Source organism: Arachis ipaensis, chromosome B1 (assembly GCF_059453495.1).
Source record: "Arachis ipaensis isolate K30076 ecotype BB chromosome B1, ASM5945349v1, whole genome shotgun sequence".
In the NCBI taxonomy this organism is placed as follows: Eukaryota; Viridiplantae; Streptophyta; class Magnoliopsida; order Fabales; family Fabaceae; genus Arachis; species Arachis ipaensis.
This window is the reverse complement of record NC_142436.1, coordinates 9,877,985-9,897,378: the sequence shown is the minus strand read 5'-3', so window position 1 is coordinate 9,897,378 and position 19,394 is coordinate 9,877,985.

Sequence of the window (19,394 nt, the reverse complement as noted above, 5' to 3'; positions counted from 1 at the left end):
GAAAATCCTATATCCCAAGAAAATTCGATGCACCAAATGGTCAACGAGGCATTCAATTTCACAATACAACATGGGAGTGAGGACACAACAACAATCAAACATGTCGAAGATGATGAAGACGTGTTGCCGTACTATTTGAAGGTCCAAGTCACGCGGCGTGGGATTTTAACGATCTACTTGCAGATGGAGAGCAGGAGTTATATCCCAAATGCTTAAAGTACTCCAAATTATCGTTTTTAGTGAAGCTTTATCATATTAAGTGTATGTGCGGTGTGAGTGATAAGGCAATGTCAATGATTCTTGATTTATTGTAGGACGCATTCGAACAAGCAAAACTTCCAAAGACAGTGTATGAAGCTAGGACGATAAGAAAATTGGGTATTGAATACAACAAGATAGATGCTTGTCCAAATGATTGCATGTTGTATCGAGGAGATGATGAAAACTTAACTAGGTGCAAGCAATGTATGTAACACCCTAATATACAGATCCTTATGCTCGAGTCATAAGTCAATGATATTAAGGTGGTATGACTCTCAAGGTGGATTATAATACGTAATTATATATATGATGAAGGAAAATATTAAACGACAAGCCTGAAAAGGAGTAAAAATAAAATCGCGAAAATGGGAACTCTTATGTATCGATAACATATAAATAAAGCGCGATCAGAAAGCGAAGGTAAGGATAAATAGTAAAGCAGAATGAGATAAAGACGTAATATAATTGTATAATATATACAAATAGCCGCTAGTCGCGACCTGCGAAGTTTAGGCCAGCTAGGGTGTAGAATAAAAACCAGTTTGACAACGGGAATTCCTATCTCTCCCAAAATACATCATAGCCTCTATATGCAAGTTTCAAAGGATTAAATACATAGCATAAGTTTTCAAAACAAAAGCGAAGAGAATCTAGAAAAATGTAAATAAGAGAATTTCAAAGGTCTTCGCCGTTCTTCATATAAATCACAACCCACTGCTGAGCACCTGGACCTGCATCTGAAAAATAAGAGATATATACGGAATGAGAACCCTCGAACCATGGGTTCCCAGTACGGTAAAAGTGCCAAATAAATACAATGTACTATAATATAAATTCACTAAGCATCTTAAACTTCTTATCTCGTCATATCCAACCTAAGCTCTCACTAATCCATAACTTGGCAACTATCATAGAGGATTCTAATTCTAACCCAAAATCCTTCATACTTCTCCACCTCCCAACCTACTAACCCAAGGACCGAATCAAACACAAATAATACAGACAATTAATACACAAGTAAGGCAAGTAGGGAAATTAGCAAATATTCAGGAAACATGTACAATTAGGCAATCCAAAGCAATTAAGCAAACCCAAACAATTCAAATAAATGCATATGATGTATGTCTATCCTACTGGCCATGAGCTCACGTATCGGTTAACTGCCAGAACCTGACACACCCGGTAGCTAACCCAGATATCCTCTCTCTGTTACACATTAATACCATTAGAGGGAATCCGTGCCCTGTCACCATTAGAGGGTATCTGTGCCCTGTCACCATTAGAGGGTATCTGTGTCCTGTCACCATTAGAGGGTATATGTGCCCTGTCACCATTACAACCAGAGAGAAAACACAAGCATACTCACATTCATTCATTAATCATATTTGCATCTCCGGCATACTCGCCACATTTTCAAGCTTCCTCAATTAATCATAATCATTTAATAATCAATCATATACATATACATACTTAGCCATAAATCGACGCTTTTCATAGCCATCCGACCCATAACATACACAGCACTTCCATCATCATCCTCAGCAACTCATACAATCATCATTACTCTTGATTCATCATTAATTCTCCCCTTAGTTCATCTACAAGTTATCACCTTCCCTAGCTTCTTCTCATTACTAGGCATTCTATTATGATTTAAGACTTAAAGGATGAAAATAGGGGCTTAGAAGTTTGAAATTCGGTTTTACAAACACAAAAGTCATATTTGCTGACAACAGGGTCACGCGTACGCGTGGGCCACGCGTACGCGTGGGTGAGTTTTTCCTTGCTCGCGTACGCATGCACCTTGCTCGCGTACGTGAGATACCAAACCAGAAAGGGTTGGTCGCGTCGCGTGCAAGGCTCACGTATGCGAGTTATGCAGAATAGGTAAAAGCTCTTAAGTCCATAAATTCAGTTTTATGCACCTAACTTCCGACGTCCATAACTTCCTCTACAAAACTCTAATTTCCACAAAATCTATACCGTTTTAAAGCTTTCAAAATTATCTTTAATTTGAAATAGATTTCATTCGATTCCAAAATCTGAGGCTCAAGTTATGGATCGCCAAAGTTCATAAAAAACCAAGTTTTACCCAAAAGTTCAAAACGTCCATTTTCCAACATTTCTTTCTCATACCAAAGTTTCTCAACCTAAAACAACCCAATGTCCAACCAAAATGCTTCCATACCCTTATCACCCCTCTCTCTACATATCAATATTCAATTCTATCAATTTCAATCCAACAAGTTCACAACTAACCAACATTATTCATAAATCAACAATCAATTATTATCATTATTCATAATCATTATTAAAACTTATCAATCATCAATGATTCGCCACATTCTCATCATAGACTCAACTTTCACATTTAATATCCTCATTCATCTAATCACCAATAATCAACCATCACTTACCGTTCACTTACCGTTCTTAGCTCTTTTCGGCCTTCGGCCCGAATTCACTGCCTGCAGCCCAATATTTTATCAAATAAACTCATAACCACATAATTCACTATCAAATACCAATTTCAAACGACACATCAACAATGCACAATTCCACAATCCTTATCCAATATTAATATCATCTACTACACATGTAATACCAATCAATCATACCATTCAAGCTTAATCCTAGGGGCATCTAACCTAGGAATTCACATCATATCACACGGTACTTAAATGAAACTTAAATTGTACCTTAGCCAATTCCTCGTAAAACCTGAAGACACCTCGATGTCAATGTTTCTCAAGAATTCATAGCCCCAGAGCCTCTTTAAACTGAATTTCTGCCACCAAGGTCCCAAAATCAAGCTCCCAACATTATCAATGTTCTCCAAATCAACAACATTCAATCTAATCCCACAACATATCACTATAATCAACATTCAAGCTTGCTAACCCACAAATCAATAAGGGCTTGAAGTTATTACCTTATTTATGCATCAGTTGCACAAGACCCACTAATTTTCTCCAGTTAATTTGACCCTAGAACATCAAAACAACTAAAAATCCTCAACTTCCAAACCTCAAATTCGAAACTGTGAAGGGAATATTTGGGCAAAAAAAAGTAAATTTCTTACCAAATTGGTTAGCGGGCTTTGTAGAGAATTCCGAGACGAACGCGTGGCCGCTGAAGGCTCATCAATCAGAACTCTAGATCAAAAGTGACGTGGGATTGAAGGTTTGGATGTTTCCCCCCTTTTTCCCCCTTTGCTTCAGCATGTTTCTCTTTGAGAAGAAGAACAATGAGCTGAAGCTCATGTGTTTTAATGAGATGGGTTGAGTCTTGAGCCCAATACGGGCCCGGTTCGGCCCGTTCGGCCCAATTTTGGGCCAAATTTTTTAAAATTAGTGTCAAAATTCTAATTTTAATTTTCTCTACTCTATTAAACCATAAAATTTCATTTTCTAATTTTCTTGATTAATAAATAATTATTAACTAATTATTTACTAATTGTAAACCCCGTTAAATCAGTAAATAATTAGTTGATAAATTAGTTTTAATAAAGAATATTAGAAATGCAAAAATAATATTAAATTAGGATAGAGCTCATCGAAACGAGAATTTTGACACTAATTTTGAAGAAATCGATCTAAGATTGGACCGAACCGGTTGAACCGGACCCGTCGGTCCAACCGGCCCAGCATTAAAAGTAGATCGAAGCCTTTCTTCTCCCCAATTCAGCAGAAAGGAACGCTGAAAGCAAACAAGGGAGGAAAGGAAGGGGAAAACGTTTTCAACCCTTATGGTAAATTCAACTTCTCGTAACTTCTCCGTCCGAGCTCCGATCGCCGTACCGTTTGCGGCCACACGTCCACCGCGTCGAGCTCTACGTTTCTACCGGAATAATTTTATAGGTAATTCATTAAATACTCCCAGCCACTCCTTTCCCTAAATTCTTGAAAGTATGGTACGGGTATTGAATTTCTTTACTCTTCGATGTTTTAGGATCCAATTAGCTTGAGGAAAACGTTCACTCTTACTTATGTGAAGCTTGGGTAAGGTGAGGATATCATAAATCTTATTTAATTTGTTGAATTTATGTTTTGGGAATTAAATTGGGTATATATGTGTTATAAATGTGTATTGGGTTGTGAATAAATAATTGGAGCTTGGAATTGTGAATATTGGAAGTTGGAGGAAGCTGAGCCTAGTGTTTATTGAATTCTGGAAGCGCTATGTTTGTTTTGGAAGGGCTGTGTTTGTTTTAATTAAATTACCTTGATCGTTACGTGGGAATCAGCCAAGGTATAGTTTAGGTTTCTTGCATTTAATATATAATGTTATATGAAAACTTAGGCTAGATGACCATAGGATAAGTTAGAAAGCAGGTATATATATATAATGTTTAGTATCTTAACATTGGATATATTTGATTTGGCTTGGTGGATAATTAAAGATTTGATGAATTATTGTGGTTTGATGCTTGTTGGTTGGTTGGTAATGCTTGATGGATTTTAGGAAAAAGAAAGTGTATCATTGTTGATTTAAGTAATAAATTGTTATGGTGGTTGCTTGATGATGTAGAAGAACTTGTTAAGTTGAGAATTGTAGGTATGTTGATGAATGGTAATTGAGATTTTGAATGAAAGGAGGTTTATGAGATTTATTGCACTTTGGTTTTAGACTGAACTTCGACAGGCTATAACTTGGCTTCCGGAACCCCAAATTAATTTCAGCTTATTTTAAATGTAAATTTGGTTCATGAAGTTTATGCCGTTTCAAGAACGGAAGAAAAATGATTTAAAACGATTGAGTTATGCCCGTCAAAAATTTTGATATGGAATATGTAATTTAAACAATGCAGGAAGCTATATATATAATTCTGCAGCTCTGCTACCAAAATCTGGTATTTAAGAGAACGTACGTCCATGCGTACGCGTGGCTCACGCGTACGTGTGGAATGGGATTTTGGTGATGCGTACGCGATTGATGCCATGCGCACGCGTAAGGGGTTAGTAAGCATGTCCACGCGTTCGCGTGACCCACGCGCTCGCGTGACGTGAAGTTTTCACCCACGCATACGCATGACAAGGGATGTGCGCGCGAGCTGCACTTTCACACTCCCACTCGTACGCGTGGCCCCTGTTTCAGCAAACATGATTTTTGGAGTTTTAAACTTTATTTCAAACCTCTAAACCTCTATTTTCATTCCTTTAGTCATTAATAATAGTATTAGACCTGGTAATCAGATGAAGTTAGGAAATGGGGATAACTTGGCAGTGAAGTAAAGCTAAAAAGGAAAGTGATGAATTGATTATGAAATGTTACGGATAATTATGTATGATACTTGGCTTGATAATCAAATGAATGATCATGTATGATACTTAGCTTGAATGATTAAATGATCTGAGATACAAGATTCCCTGGGTAAAGTACCATGGCTTGCCACCACGTGTACCAGGTTGAAAGCTCGATACTCTGTTGATCCTATGACGTAAGGATGACTGGGCACTTATAAATTCCCGGGAATGTTAACCCCCATTGAGCAATATTAATTATTTGAGAAAAAGCTATGCATAGACTCTTGGGGATGCACGTCAAGGGACAGTCTAAGGTTTTCGGACTCGTCTGGTTGGCTGGATAATCGACAAATGAGCCTCATCAGCCATAGGACAGGCATGCATCATGTGCATACTACTTGAATTACTTGTTTGTGTATTAAATGGGTGTGCCTAAGTGCACTTGCCATGCTAAATGTATATTTGTTACCTGCAGTATTTGTAACCTTCTTGTGCTTGCTTTTATCTGTTTATTTGTCTGTGAAATACTGACAGAGATGGAGGTATGGAGGAATGGCAGTACGGGACTTAGATTTTAAGGTTAAGTTAAGTTAGGTTTAGATACTCTTAGAAAACCACCATTTATGGCTTCTGTTTAATACTTTAAGCTCTATAAAATGAGTGTCGGCATTCTAGGATTACCTCTGGCATTCTCAGGACCTTATATATTATGTGTGTGGCACCTTTACCATACTGAGAACCTCTGGTTCTCATCCCATACTATGTTGTTGTTTTTCAGATGCAGGTCGAAAGGTATCTCGTTAGGCGTCTAAACTCCTGAAGCAAAGTGGTTACTGGGTTATTTTGTTGTACAGTGATATATATATATATATATATATATATATATATATATATATATATATATATATATATATATATATATATATATATATATATGTGTGTGTGTGTGTGTGTGTGTGTGTGTGTGTGTGTAGCTTACTCTTTTGATCCTCTTAGAGGCTTATGGAGAGACAGGATTTTGTTTATGTTCATTTGGGTTTTGGATATATATGTGTGTGTATGTGTGTGTGTGTGTGTGTGTGTGTGTGTGTGTGTGTGTGTGTGTGTGAGTAAATATTCTCCAGCCAGCCTTAGCTTCGCGGGTTGAGTTAGGAGCTTGTTATTTTGTATCCTTGGCTCTCTATTCCTACTTTTATTATCTTATGTTTGATAGTTATAGTTTTCTTCACACGCAAGTTATTCCGTTTCTGGAGTGTTGCGCTTTTTATTTCGCAATTTTGTTTTACCCATCTTTCAAGGCTCCTAGTTTATTATATATCTTTCTACTATTATATGTATGCATTTTAATTTTAGAAGTCGTAGCACCTCGCCACCTCTGTTTTACATCCTAGGTGTAAGGCTCTGTGTGGTAGGGTGTTACACTAATCGTTCGGGTTTTACAATATGGGTGTTCAAGATGGAAGTAGAAGACTAAAAAAGGCTCTATTATTAGGCTCAAAGTACTTGTAAAGAGAAATGGAAAACCTATAGCAGCCAAGACTCTTCGTTACTTTCCTCTCATGCCACGACAGCAACGGTTATTCATGTGCAGCAAGACATTAACTGACATGTTATGGCATAAAGAGGCGCGTAATAACGATAGTTTGCTGAGGCATCCAAGGGACGGTGAAGCATGGAAAAAGTTTGATGCAAAGTATACTAACTTTTCTAAGGATTTGCGCAATGTTTGCCTAGCCTTGGCAAGCGATGGATTTAATCCTTTGGGAATATGAGCACAAAGTATTCCATCTGGCCTGTGATTCTTATTCCGTATAATCTTCCGCCCTAGCTTTGCATGAAACAGACATCTTTCATTCTATCCATGCTTATTCCTAGGCCAAAAATGCCAGGTAACGACATAGATGTTTACTTGTAGCCTTTGATAGATGAGTTGAAGCAATTATGGGATGTCGTTGAAACGTATAATGCCAAAGAGGGAAACACTTTCAAGATATGTGCGGTACTAATGTGGACTATCAGCTACTTTTCAGGATTGGGAAACCTATCTGGTTGGAATACGCACAATGGGTTAGCGTGTCCTACGTGTAACTTTCAAGATGTGTCATACGTGTAACTTTTCAAGGACACAAATACAGATAAGTTCGGAATAGATTTGACAGGCAAGTCGAAGGCAGAGATCCACCAAAGAAGTTATCCATAATAGATGTCTTGAGACAGCAGTCTAATGTGCACGTTTCATTTGGGAAGATTTCAACTGTGACAGCCAAAAAAAGACGCAATGGTCAAGATGCAGATGAAGATGACTCGCATTGGAAAAAGAAGAGTATTTTCTTTGACCTCCCATACTGGGAGGATCAGATGTTGCGTCATAACCTTGATGTAATGCATATAGAGAAAAATGTTTGTGACAATGTGGTATTCACTATCTTAAACGATAGTGGCAAATCAAAAGACCATCTTAAAGCTCGCAAAGATTTGCAATGCATGGGCATAAGGCCTGAATTGTGGCCGGGTGAAGGTGGTAAATATCTTTCTACAATATTTACAATTTAATGTCAAATTCACAGAGGGATGTATTCCTGAAGACTCTACAGAATGTGGTCTTTCCAGATGGTTACTCTAGCAATATTGCCCATTGTGTTGATTTGCGACAGCACAAATTGTCTGGGTTGAAAAGTCATGACTGCTATATTCTAATGGAACAATTACTTCCGATTTTGGTGAAGAATGCACTTCCGAGTCCAGTGTCCAATGTGATTGCAACTTTGTCATCATTTTTTCGACAACTTTGTGGGAAAGCCATAAACCCTATGTAGCTTGCTGACCTTCAGAATTATGTTGTGCAAACCCTGTGTCAGATGGAAATGATTTTCTCTCCATCCTTCTTCACCGTCATGGTTCACCTCACGATGCATCTCGTTGATGAAGTAAATCTTGGTGGACCAGTACATTATCGGTAGATGTATCCAATAGAAAGGTTAGCTTGCTAATAAACCCCATTAATACAATCAGTTCAATTAATTGTGTATATATTGAGCGTTATGTTGTATTTATATAAAAGGTATCTAGGTCGTTTGAAGCGATATGTTCGTAATATGGCACAACCAGAAGGCTCAATTGCGGAAGACTATTTATCTGAGGAAATTCTGACTTTTTGTTCTAGATATTTGGATAATATCTAGACTAGAATCAACCGACCAGGGCGAGTTAATGATCAATCCATTGATGTTACACATAATTTAGGGGAAACTATGTTCCCAGCTATTGGAAAGGCATTAGGGGCTGTTTCACATTTCGAACTCACTCCAATGGAAAAATATTAAGCACATCGTCATGTGCTAGTCAATTACGAGGTCGTGGTTCCGTTTCTTGAGTAAGTATACACATGTATTTTAAAACACGAATATAACTCTTTTCACCCAGTGACTAGTTGGACTAATTTTCTTTTCTCTCATAAAGTACATTTAGGAAAAAAACAAAGCGAAGATTACGGGCTCAAACAAGGTCGCAATCTAAGATAGACAATGTTGTGCATGCGGTATTTCCTCGTTGGTTCAAGCATGAGGTTAATAGAATATTAAACTGACCAATGTGTTTTTAGCCTAGAATTCGTACTTTATGAAATCTGATTTTAATTTAAAGCATGAATGTTATGTGGTGCTAGGTTCCAATGGAAAGTACGCTTCATTTGAAAGAAATGAAGTTGCTTGCATGTGGTCCCATGATTCAGGCAAGATGTTTTGTGACGTACAACGTTAACAGATACAAGTTTAGAACTATTACAAAGAAAGACGGGATGAAAACCCAAAATAGTGGAGTATATGTATCATCTAATATAAGAAGTTATGCAAGCATGCGTGATAATAGAGTGGCTGTTGGTAGTGTTCCGTATTATGGAAAATTTGTGGACATAATTGAATTAAATTATAGCTGTCATTTCACAGTGGTATTGTTCAAATGAGTTTGGGCTGATACCACTACCAGCAGAGGCATCAAACAAGACTATTTGGGCCTTACCAGCGGTAATTTCTCTCGTCCGATACACACTGGTGATCGAGAAGATGATGAACTGGACATATTGGCATCAGAAACTCATCTTGTATACTATGTGGATGATGAAGTAGCTAAGAAATGGAGTGTTGTGATTCATGTGAAACCACGAGATTTGTATGACATGGGAGAAGAGAATGAAGAAACTGAAGTTGGTTTTTCTCCACATCCAGGGTTGAACATGTCAACGAAAGGTAACATTGGAGATTTATAGTTGACAAGGGAGGATGATATAGAACACCCCACAGAAAATGCTTCAGAGAATTTCAATGATGTTGCGTAATGCTTATATGAAGAAAGTTAACGTAATTTAAAAATGATCTTTGTGTCATGAATAAGTTAAATAAACTCAACGATGTATGTTGTTTTCTTTAGTTACAAAAAACTTGTGTATTTTCAATTTGCAGTTAAGTCTTTAATGTATTGTGGGTTTTCATGAATAAAAGAAGATTTTCCGTTTCTTTCAACGATTTTTTTCCATCAAAAGTTAGTTTACGTTAGATCTTTAATGTTGTTTCAGTTGTTGTTGTTCTTAATATTGCAGTTTTGATAATCTTGATATCTAATATTCGATATCAATTCCAATAATGTTACGATTTTTAAACATTAGTGAACATAATATGACGGTAGAACAGAACAAATGAAAATTGAGGACTTTGCATCATGCAATGCAAGCACAACATTCGCTACAGAGCTTCTGTCTAAGAAATTTGCCCAAACTACCAACAAGGGAGATGGTAATTGTTGTTTATTTGCGTTTAATTTTAAAATTATCTTAGCATATTGTCGTCCATTTTTTTTTTCTAAATCACTTTCTAATGAATTGGGAGTTCTCAATTTCTTCTGGGTATAATTATTTTGTTGTATGCATGTTGATATTTTCAGTATTACCTGAATATTCTGAGAAAATAGTTCCTGACAGTCTAGATGGGGAAGAGTCTGATTCAGAAGACAATTTAGATGATATCTCCTCCATTGGAATTGACAGATCTATGCAGTTTGATCTCAATAAGATAATGAAACTTTAGAAGACCAACAAAGAGAAGATGATATACATGTTACGAAAAAGGTGCTTTAATCTGAACCAAAAGCCATGGTATGGAGATGACATATCAGATCCTGTAAGACGTGAAGGCCATAGATTCTTAACAGAGTATTTTTAGCCAGGTCAATACGATGTTGAAGAGAAATTTTGACCTTTTATTATAAGAATTACGTTGATTCCCTTAATTTAATGGTTTGGGTTGCAGTTTTACATATTTATCTACTTTTAGAATTTCTTGATTTAGATTTAGTAAGACATAACTTTGAACAAGAGTAACTTTAATTTATGCTCGTTAGAACTTTATTTTAAATTTATAAATTCAGACTATGACTTTATTTTCTTCTTTTACATTTATATTTGAATGCAAATTTAAATGATAATATAGTAAACGAGAAAATCTTATTGGTAAATTTGTTCGCATGAGTTAACATATATAACTTATTTAACTGGTGAACTTTTTTAGGTAAAACGAATCTAGAAATAGTGTTACGAGTTTAAATAACAATGATTTAAACATATATAGTTTAAAAAAGTAGTAATGTTAACTTAACTAGATTATACCCAGATGGTTATTCCTAAAAAAAACATTGAAATATGTAGTTAAACGATTTTGCGGCGGTTAAAAGAAAACCACTGCAAAATGTAAAATAATAATTCACCCTAATTACATACTGCAAACCGATGCTAAATATAAGGCTGATTGCAGCCCACTCTTAACCGCTGCAATATGCACCGGAGTTATTCATTTAGCAGCGATTTTATAAAATTATCGCAAAATTTCCGTCACTATCTGCATGAATTATTGTAGTATACATATCAGAAGAATCAAGCTATACAAGAACATGGGGTTATTGGTGCACTTGCTATAATATTTAAAAAATGACCCTGCAGTATTTGTGATTTTTGACAAAAGTTCAAAACTAATTAAATTCAATTTTTTTTACAATTCTACTGCTTTTTTTTTCTCTCAATTATCTAGTGTTGATCTTTAATTTAATAACTATAACACATCCATCCCTCTTTATAATAGTTTCTTTGTGCCAAGATTGATGTCATTTATAGTTCACACTGCAATTTTGTCGATATCAACGACCCTTCCACCACTACCATTATCGTTGCTTAGCCTTAATTAATTCTTTGACATCACCATGATCCAAGAGCTTCTAACAAGATAAATAATTTCAAGAGGCAGCAATTCAAAAAGTGTTGAAAACAGTGGCGGAGGAAGCAGCATAACAGAAGAATGGCAAAAGAGCCCTTTTATTAATTACAAATAATTATTGGTGATTTTTCAGCTGAGTTTATTGCAATGACAGGCCATAATAATTATAATCATTTTTCAGGTTTTTTTCCTTTCTTTTTGTCTATTCATTTTTCCCCCTTTTCATGGGAGAAAACTATGGTATTAGTAAAGGAAAAGAAAAATATTAACTGGTAAAAATAAATTTTATTAATTTTGATTTTTGATAAATATGCATAAAGTGTAATATGAAATTATTGATTAAATATTATAGAGAAAAGAACTACTAACCCTCTTGAAGAGAAGGACATCGAATTTTTGGTCAAGAAAAAGAAATCGTTTTAGTCTATAAATCAGAGCGATAATTGATTTTCAATCATTAATGAAAGATATATATGAATTTAGTATTTTTTGTGTTTTACTTTTTTTCTGAAAAACACTTGAACAACTTTAAAATAGGTTAATTTTTTTATGGATTTCAATTGATTAACATTTTTTTTATATTAATGGCAATGAGATTTAAGGCAAAAACTTCATGAATAATATCCAAAACACTCATGAATTCATGAAATTAATCAATATATAATTTTAGAATAAAATAATATTATAATTGATTAAATAAAAATGTTACCTCTTAAAATTTCTTTCCAATGAATAGTCAATGAAAAAAAATAGCAAGGGATTCTGTTTTATTTTATTTTTAAAAATTTCGGCATATTTCGTTTAATTACTTATAGATTTGTTTGACATAAATTGTGAATGGATCATAGAAATTTGCAAAAAGTTAGTGCATAAAATTGGGCCGGCCCTATATGACAAAAAAGAGAACAGTACAACAAAAAATATATTTTAAACTCACAAAAAGATAATTAGAATGAGTAATAGTACTAGTATTACAGTAATATTCGTATTGGTCTATGAAGTTACGTTTGCGCTTTAATTTGGTTCTCAAGATTTAAATTTATTCAATTTGGTCCCAAAATTTAATATTTGTGATTCACATTGGCTAATAACTTTATTTTTGTCACAGAATCATTAACTGCATATTGATATAGACTGACAGTCATCATGTTAGACTTCCTAATGGCTATTTGATATTGTAATTAAAATATTTTAACCTTAATTTTCTCCCTAAAAGCCTTTAAACCCTTGTTTTAATTTTATTTAAGTGTTTTAAAAGTTTTTTAGGAAAAAACTTGAGGCAAAAAATTTTAATTGGCATATCAAATAACCATTAAAAAATTCAGCATGACATTCGTCAATTTATTTCAGTAGACATTAATGATTCAGTAACGAAAACAAGGCCATAGAATAAAGTGAGTCACGAATGTCAAATTGAAGGACCAAATTGAATAAATTAAAACTTTTGGAACCAATTTGAGATGCGAGTATAACTTTAAAAACCTATTTGAATATTAACTCTAGTTAGAATAATTTTTAATTATTAAATAATGAATTTATTTGACTAAATTATTTATCTTAAGTTATATTCACATTTCGATTATTATCTTCAACATCATTCTAACCAACCATCTTAAGACAAGTAGTTGTCGAAAATATTAGAAATGTAACATTATCACTCTCAAATTTAATATTATGTGGCAAATATAAACTGTTCCGTCAAAGTATTTATGCTCCGCTAGAGTTTTTCAAACAGAATTCCTCTACCGTTAAGATCAACGTCAAAAATTAGGAGTTTCTCAATTCCAAGGTCAGAACTTTTCAACGCCAAATCGTCTGATCTTGTGTATGCTGCATGGCACACCAAAGAGAAATCATGCAAGGTCAGATGCTCGTAAATGAAGGAGAGAATGATTACGTAATTCAATTGGGAGAGGAGGATAAAAGGAGAGGGATCAACAATTCCATCAAAAGTCAAATAGAAAGATTATTCGTTGAGAAAACCTTTTCTAAGGGGACATGGAGGGAGCCTTTAAGGCCATATGGGGCGTCTGGAGGGTTTTAGGGTGGCAAAAATTAGGTGCAATAATTTTCAATTTTTCTTTGAGAAAGAATGGGATGTTTTGAGAATTAAAAATGGATCCCCATAACTTTATAAAAATTTTGCATTACAGGTTCAACGCTGGAAGAGAGGGAAGAAAGTAGAAGAACTGATCACCTCTATACCAGTTTGGACTTAGTTTTGGGGGTACTAGAAACTTTCAAGACTATAGAGGCAGCAAGAAAACTCGGTGGAAGGCTGTGAAAGATTTTAGATGCAGGTCTTTTCGACATAAAGGGGGAGAGAATCCATAATTATTAAGGCGATAGTTGAGATCAATGGAAGAAAAATTGTGAAAGACTTGCTTAGAATGGTTGGACTAGATAAAAACTCGCTTGAAGTTATTGTCCGATATAAAAGACTTAGGATTGTTTGTACCTATTGTGCAAGAATAGTCCATGATCACAGGATATGTCCCAATTTTATGGAGGACTCAAAGGAGAATAGGCTAAAGGAAGATAAAATTGGGGAGTGTGTGCTGGATGATCCAGTGGGCATAAGGGTGCAATCAAAAGAGGCTGAAATTACGAAACAGGGGAAGGGAGCTTAAACTGCATGTGCTGTTTATCGGAAAATACTCATCTTAGATTGTATTATTGAAGGTTTTTCAGGGATGAGTGTCAAGGAGACTACGAAGGATGAATCAGGTGACAACTCAGCCAATAAAGCTCCATCAGATGATAAAGAAAATAGTGCTAGCAACAGGAATAATGCTATTGTGATAACAAGCCAACATATTCCTTATGCTCACAAAATCAAGAAGCTAACCTGTGATGGAATCCTCACTAAAAATTATACTAACAGCTCTAATTGTGGAGATCACACTAGTCAGTTCAAGAGAATTAAATATATGGCAAGAAGTGGTTAAGAAAAAACTGGAACATGGAGCGGGAATAAGCGAAGAGTAGGAAAAGATAAGGAAGATAGAGGGATCCGGAATATGACTTCAGTTGAGCAGCCTATGGAGCTTGAGATGGTGGAGGGTGCCAGCTATTCAATGGCATCCAAAGCATCATGAGAATCCTCACGTAGAACTGTCGAGATTTGGGAAGACCCTTGATAGTCCACAACCCTTAAAGGGATGTGTCAATCCCACTATGCCGAGATAATTTTTTTTTTTTTTGTAAAGAAAAAATCTATCTCACCTTGTGGAGCAAAAGGTTAGATCATGTGGTTATTTGAGTTTCACAATTGTAGATCTGAGTGGATTATTAGGAGGCTTGGCTCTTTCTTGAAAGGATTATATGGAGGTGAGGATTCTAGCTCAAAACTCTTTTTTCTTAATTACTACCATTAAGGATGATTACAAAAATCTAACATGGGAGTTGGTGGGAGTTTATCTATACACTAATGAGCAGGTACGTTTGCAACAATTTGAAAAACTCTCTTGTCAGCTTCAACAATTTAGGCAAAACTTTATAATTATAAGAGACGTTAATTCGATCAAAAGTAATGAGGAGAAAGAGAGAAGAAATCTCATATCAGTAGCATCGATAGACCATTTTAATGATTTTATTGAGGGTCAGCTTATGGACCTTGGTATGATTGGTTGGAGGTTTACTTGGCCGAATATGAGGATGAGAAATGAATTAATCAGGGAGAGGCTTGACAAATTCATGGTGGGAGACACGTGGAGGGTTGGGTATGATGCAGCTGTGGTTCAGAGGCTAACAGAGAATGGATCCGATCATGCACCTCTTTTTCTTGATACTAATCCACCAAAATAGAAATTAAAGAGGCGCTTCAAATTTCAAGAAAGGTGGTGCGAGATGGATGAAGTGAAGAGCTTGATTTCAAAAGTCTGGGGTACAGTTTTTCAAGGTTCACTAATGTTTCATCTAGCCCAAAAGTTGAAGCTTTGTCGTCACCAGTTGGTTCAGTAGCAACAACAAAGCCGCACCAATTCTAAGAAAGAAATAGAAGAATTAACAATGTTGTTGGAGCAGCTGCATGAAAGAGAAAACCACAGGGGATAATGAGATTATAGTGCTGAAAAATAGATTGGAGGAAGCTTTAGGGAGAGAAGAGAAATATTGGAAGGAAAAGTTGTGATGCAAGTGGCTTAAAAAAATGTGACAGAAAATACGAAGTTCTTCCACCAGAAGTTCCAAACCAGAAACCCGAAAAATAAAATTTGGGGAGTAGTAGGGAATAATGGAGAGATTGCTTTGGACCCTGAAAGCATAGCGACGGTGGCAGAGAATTATTTTAAGGAAATATTTTCAACCACTAATCACTTTGATCTAAGGGATAGATTTGAAGATTTCAACTCTATAATGACAACTTCCATGAACCGCAGACTGACGAGGTCGGTATCAATAGAAGGGACAAAGCGAGAAACTTTTAGTGTTTATAGTAGCAGTGCTCTGGGAGATGATGGATTCACAGCAAAATACTTTAAGTTCTATTGGGATATAGTTGGGAGTGATGTGTTTAAAGTTGTATGCAGTTTCTTTGGAAGAGGAAAAATTCTAAAAGGCTTTAACCATATCCAGATTTGTTTGATTTCAAAGATCCCAACGCCAGAAATATGTCACAGGTCAGACCTATAAGTTTATCCTCAGTATTTTAGAAGATTATCTCAAAAATTCTAGTTCATCGACTTCAAAGTTTCATGAATAATATCATTTGCCCAAACCAGAGTGCTTTCTTAAAGGATAGACTTATTTCTGACAATATTCTCATTTCTCATGAATGCATGCAGTACTTAAAGACAAAGAAAACTGGGTTATCATATGAGATGGCCATTAAGTTAAATATGATCGAAGCTTATGATAGAGTCGAATGGCAGTTTTTATGGTATATTATGGAGAGGATAGGTTTTAGGGAGAAATGGATTACTTGGATAAAAAGAACTTGTTACTTGTTTTTTACTCTATTCTTGTGGAAGGTTTAGGCCAACAAGGGGCACTCGGCAAGGAGACCCCTGTCACCATATCTCTTTCTTTTTTGTGCGGAAGAATTTTTCTATTTGTTACACAGGACAGAGCAAAACAGAAGTATCTAATGAATTCAAATTCATAGGAGATGTCCATCAATTAATCATCTCCTATTTGCCTCTATCCTTTTCTGTAAAGCGTCAGAAGAATCATGTTCTAATATATTGACTTTGCTTTACGAATATGAAATGATTAGTGGCCAGTAGGTTAACTTGACAAAGTCTTCCATTTTCTTTAGTCAGAACACCCCTATCCCGCTCAGACAGATTTTTGCTGATTTGCTTAATATTGGACATGTAAGGGATCCAAGATAAATATCTTGGACTTTTTTTAGTGGTTTAAAGATCTAAAAGGGTTACATTTGGAGAAATCAAGGACAAGGTCCAAAAGCAAGTATAGGCTTGGAAGAGAAATCTTTTGTCAGCTGGTAGAAGACATGTGCTTATTAAGGCAGTCGAAGAAGTTATTACAATTTATACCTTGTCATGCTTTCAGTTGCCAGATACACTTTTGGAGAAAATTCACTGAATACTGACACCATTCTGGTAGGGTCAACGAGAATCAAAACGGAAAATATCTTGTACTAGCTAGAATCATATGACAAGACCAAAGAAGAAGAGATGATTGGGATTTAAAGATCTAAAGGTGCAGAATCTAGCTCTACTAGGCAAGTAATTATGGCGTATTACAATAAATTCTAATTCTCTTCTAGCTTGGATGCTAAAGGGTAAGTATCATCGATATTCTATAACTATGCTGGCAGAGAAAGGGTTTCAACCTTCATGGGGATGGCAAAATGAATTAGAAAGGAGAAAAGTAGTTGAAAAAGGACTAAATTGGAGTATAGAGTCTGGAGAATATGTTCGAATATACCAAGATCCCTAGTTGTCCTGTACCCATTTCAGCTCAATTGTAACAACAATTCTGGTACAGATATTATGTGGGTGAAAGACATACTTACCTCAAAAAAGGCAATGGAATCAAACTCTAATCAACCAACGTTTTTCTCCAGACTTAAGCTCCCATATCCTCTCCGTAACTGTGAACCATGATGGTGTTGACAAATTACAGTGGGTTTAGAACAAGAGAAAACAATATGACATTGTGTCAAATTACTTGATTGCTTATAAATTTTTCCATGACCCAATTGAACTTCTACCACCAGTGATGAGAAAAACCCAAAATATAGAAAACAATTTGGGGATTAAAGATTCCAACAAAAAATGGATTGTTCATGTGGAGAGTAAATCATGAAAAATACATATTTTGAAACTAGTGCATCAAAGATTCAAAAAATTTTAGCAATATGCCCTAGATGCAAATCAGCTGAAGAATCGATCCTGCGTTGCCTGATGAGATGTGGCCCGGCTTCTAAAGTATGAAACTACAATCCATTTGGGAGTGATTTGCTAAATCAGACCCAGTCAGACTTTGGGACATGGTGGCTAGCAGCAATGAGAATCAGATCAAGTGGAGAAGCTTTTTTGGAACTGTTTACATGTACCACCTGGAGCATTTTAAAGACAAAAAATTTGGAGATCTTTGAAAGTAAACAAATACCAGCGACATAAATTATGTTCTTGGTGAAGAGGATGCACCGCGGTCTCCATGACAAAGAAGAACACACAAGCCTCTGAGTGTCTCAACCTTCCACTCGAGTTTATTTCTCTCTTTAAGTGTTTCTGGGTTTGTTTTTTATTATTGGTAAGATTTTATGGGAGAACTCCAATCTTATTATTTTGTCCCTCTTTAGATAGTATATTCTTTTTTTATTAAAAAATACAATAACCTACCTTTAAAAAAAATAATATTATCATTATTTTTTTTTTTTAAATTACTTTCTAATTTCCACCTCCACTACTTATTTGTTTTTCACAGAATGAAAAAAAAATTTACTAAAAAAAAAATTTGTAAATAATATATAATAAAAAAGTAACGTAATAAATTAAAAAAAAAACAATATTAACTTCCCGTAAACTAAAGCATCCTAATTTTTTTTTATTTTACAGAGAAATAAATTGTGATATTTTTAAAGAAAAATTTTCAAAGCTGAAACACAGTATTATTTTGAGAGTAGAGAGTCTTTATCTATTCTCTGAGCTTTTAGTTGACAGGTGGTTATCAACTTACCACATGTATATTATTTATAGCTGCCTAAGTGGCATTGCTATAAATTTATAACGATTGAAATTTATAAATTTCTACTTAGCCATGTTAGATTCCCACTTTATTGGCTTACCCTGCATGATTACTAATTATAAAGTAATAATTCCTGTTTTCTTACACTGAAATTGACCTACATTAAAGTGCCCCTGCTATCCCTCCTTTTTTTATTTTTTATTTTTTTAATTTTTTTCGATAATACTACGGAGAGGATATTTAAAATTATTTTGTATAATATCTATAATTTTATATATATAATATTTATAATTATATATTTATTACATCTAAAATTATATAATTATTCTATCAATAATTAATAAACATTAAATAACATAATTTTAAACTATTTAAATTAATTTTTATTATTTTTCAAATATTATTATTTTTTTTATTTATTTTTACTGATAATAATAATAATAATAAGATTTAAATAAATTTTTGGTCTTTA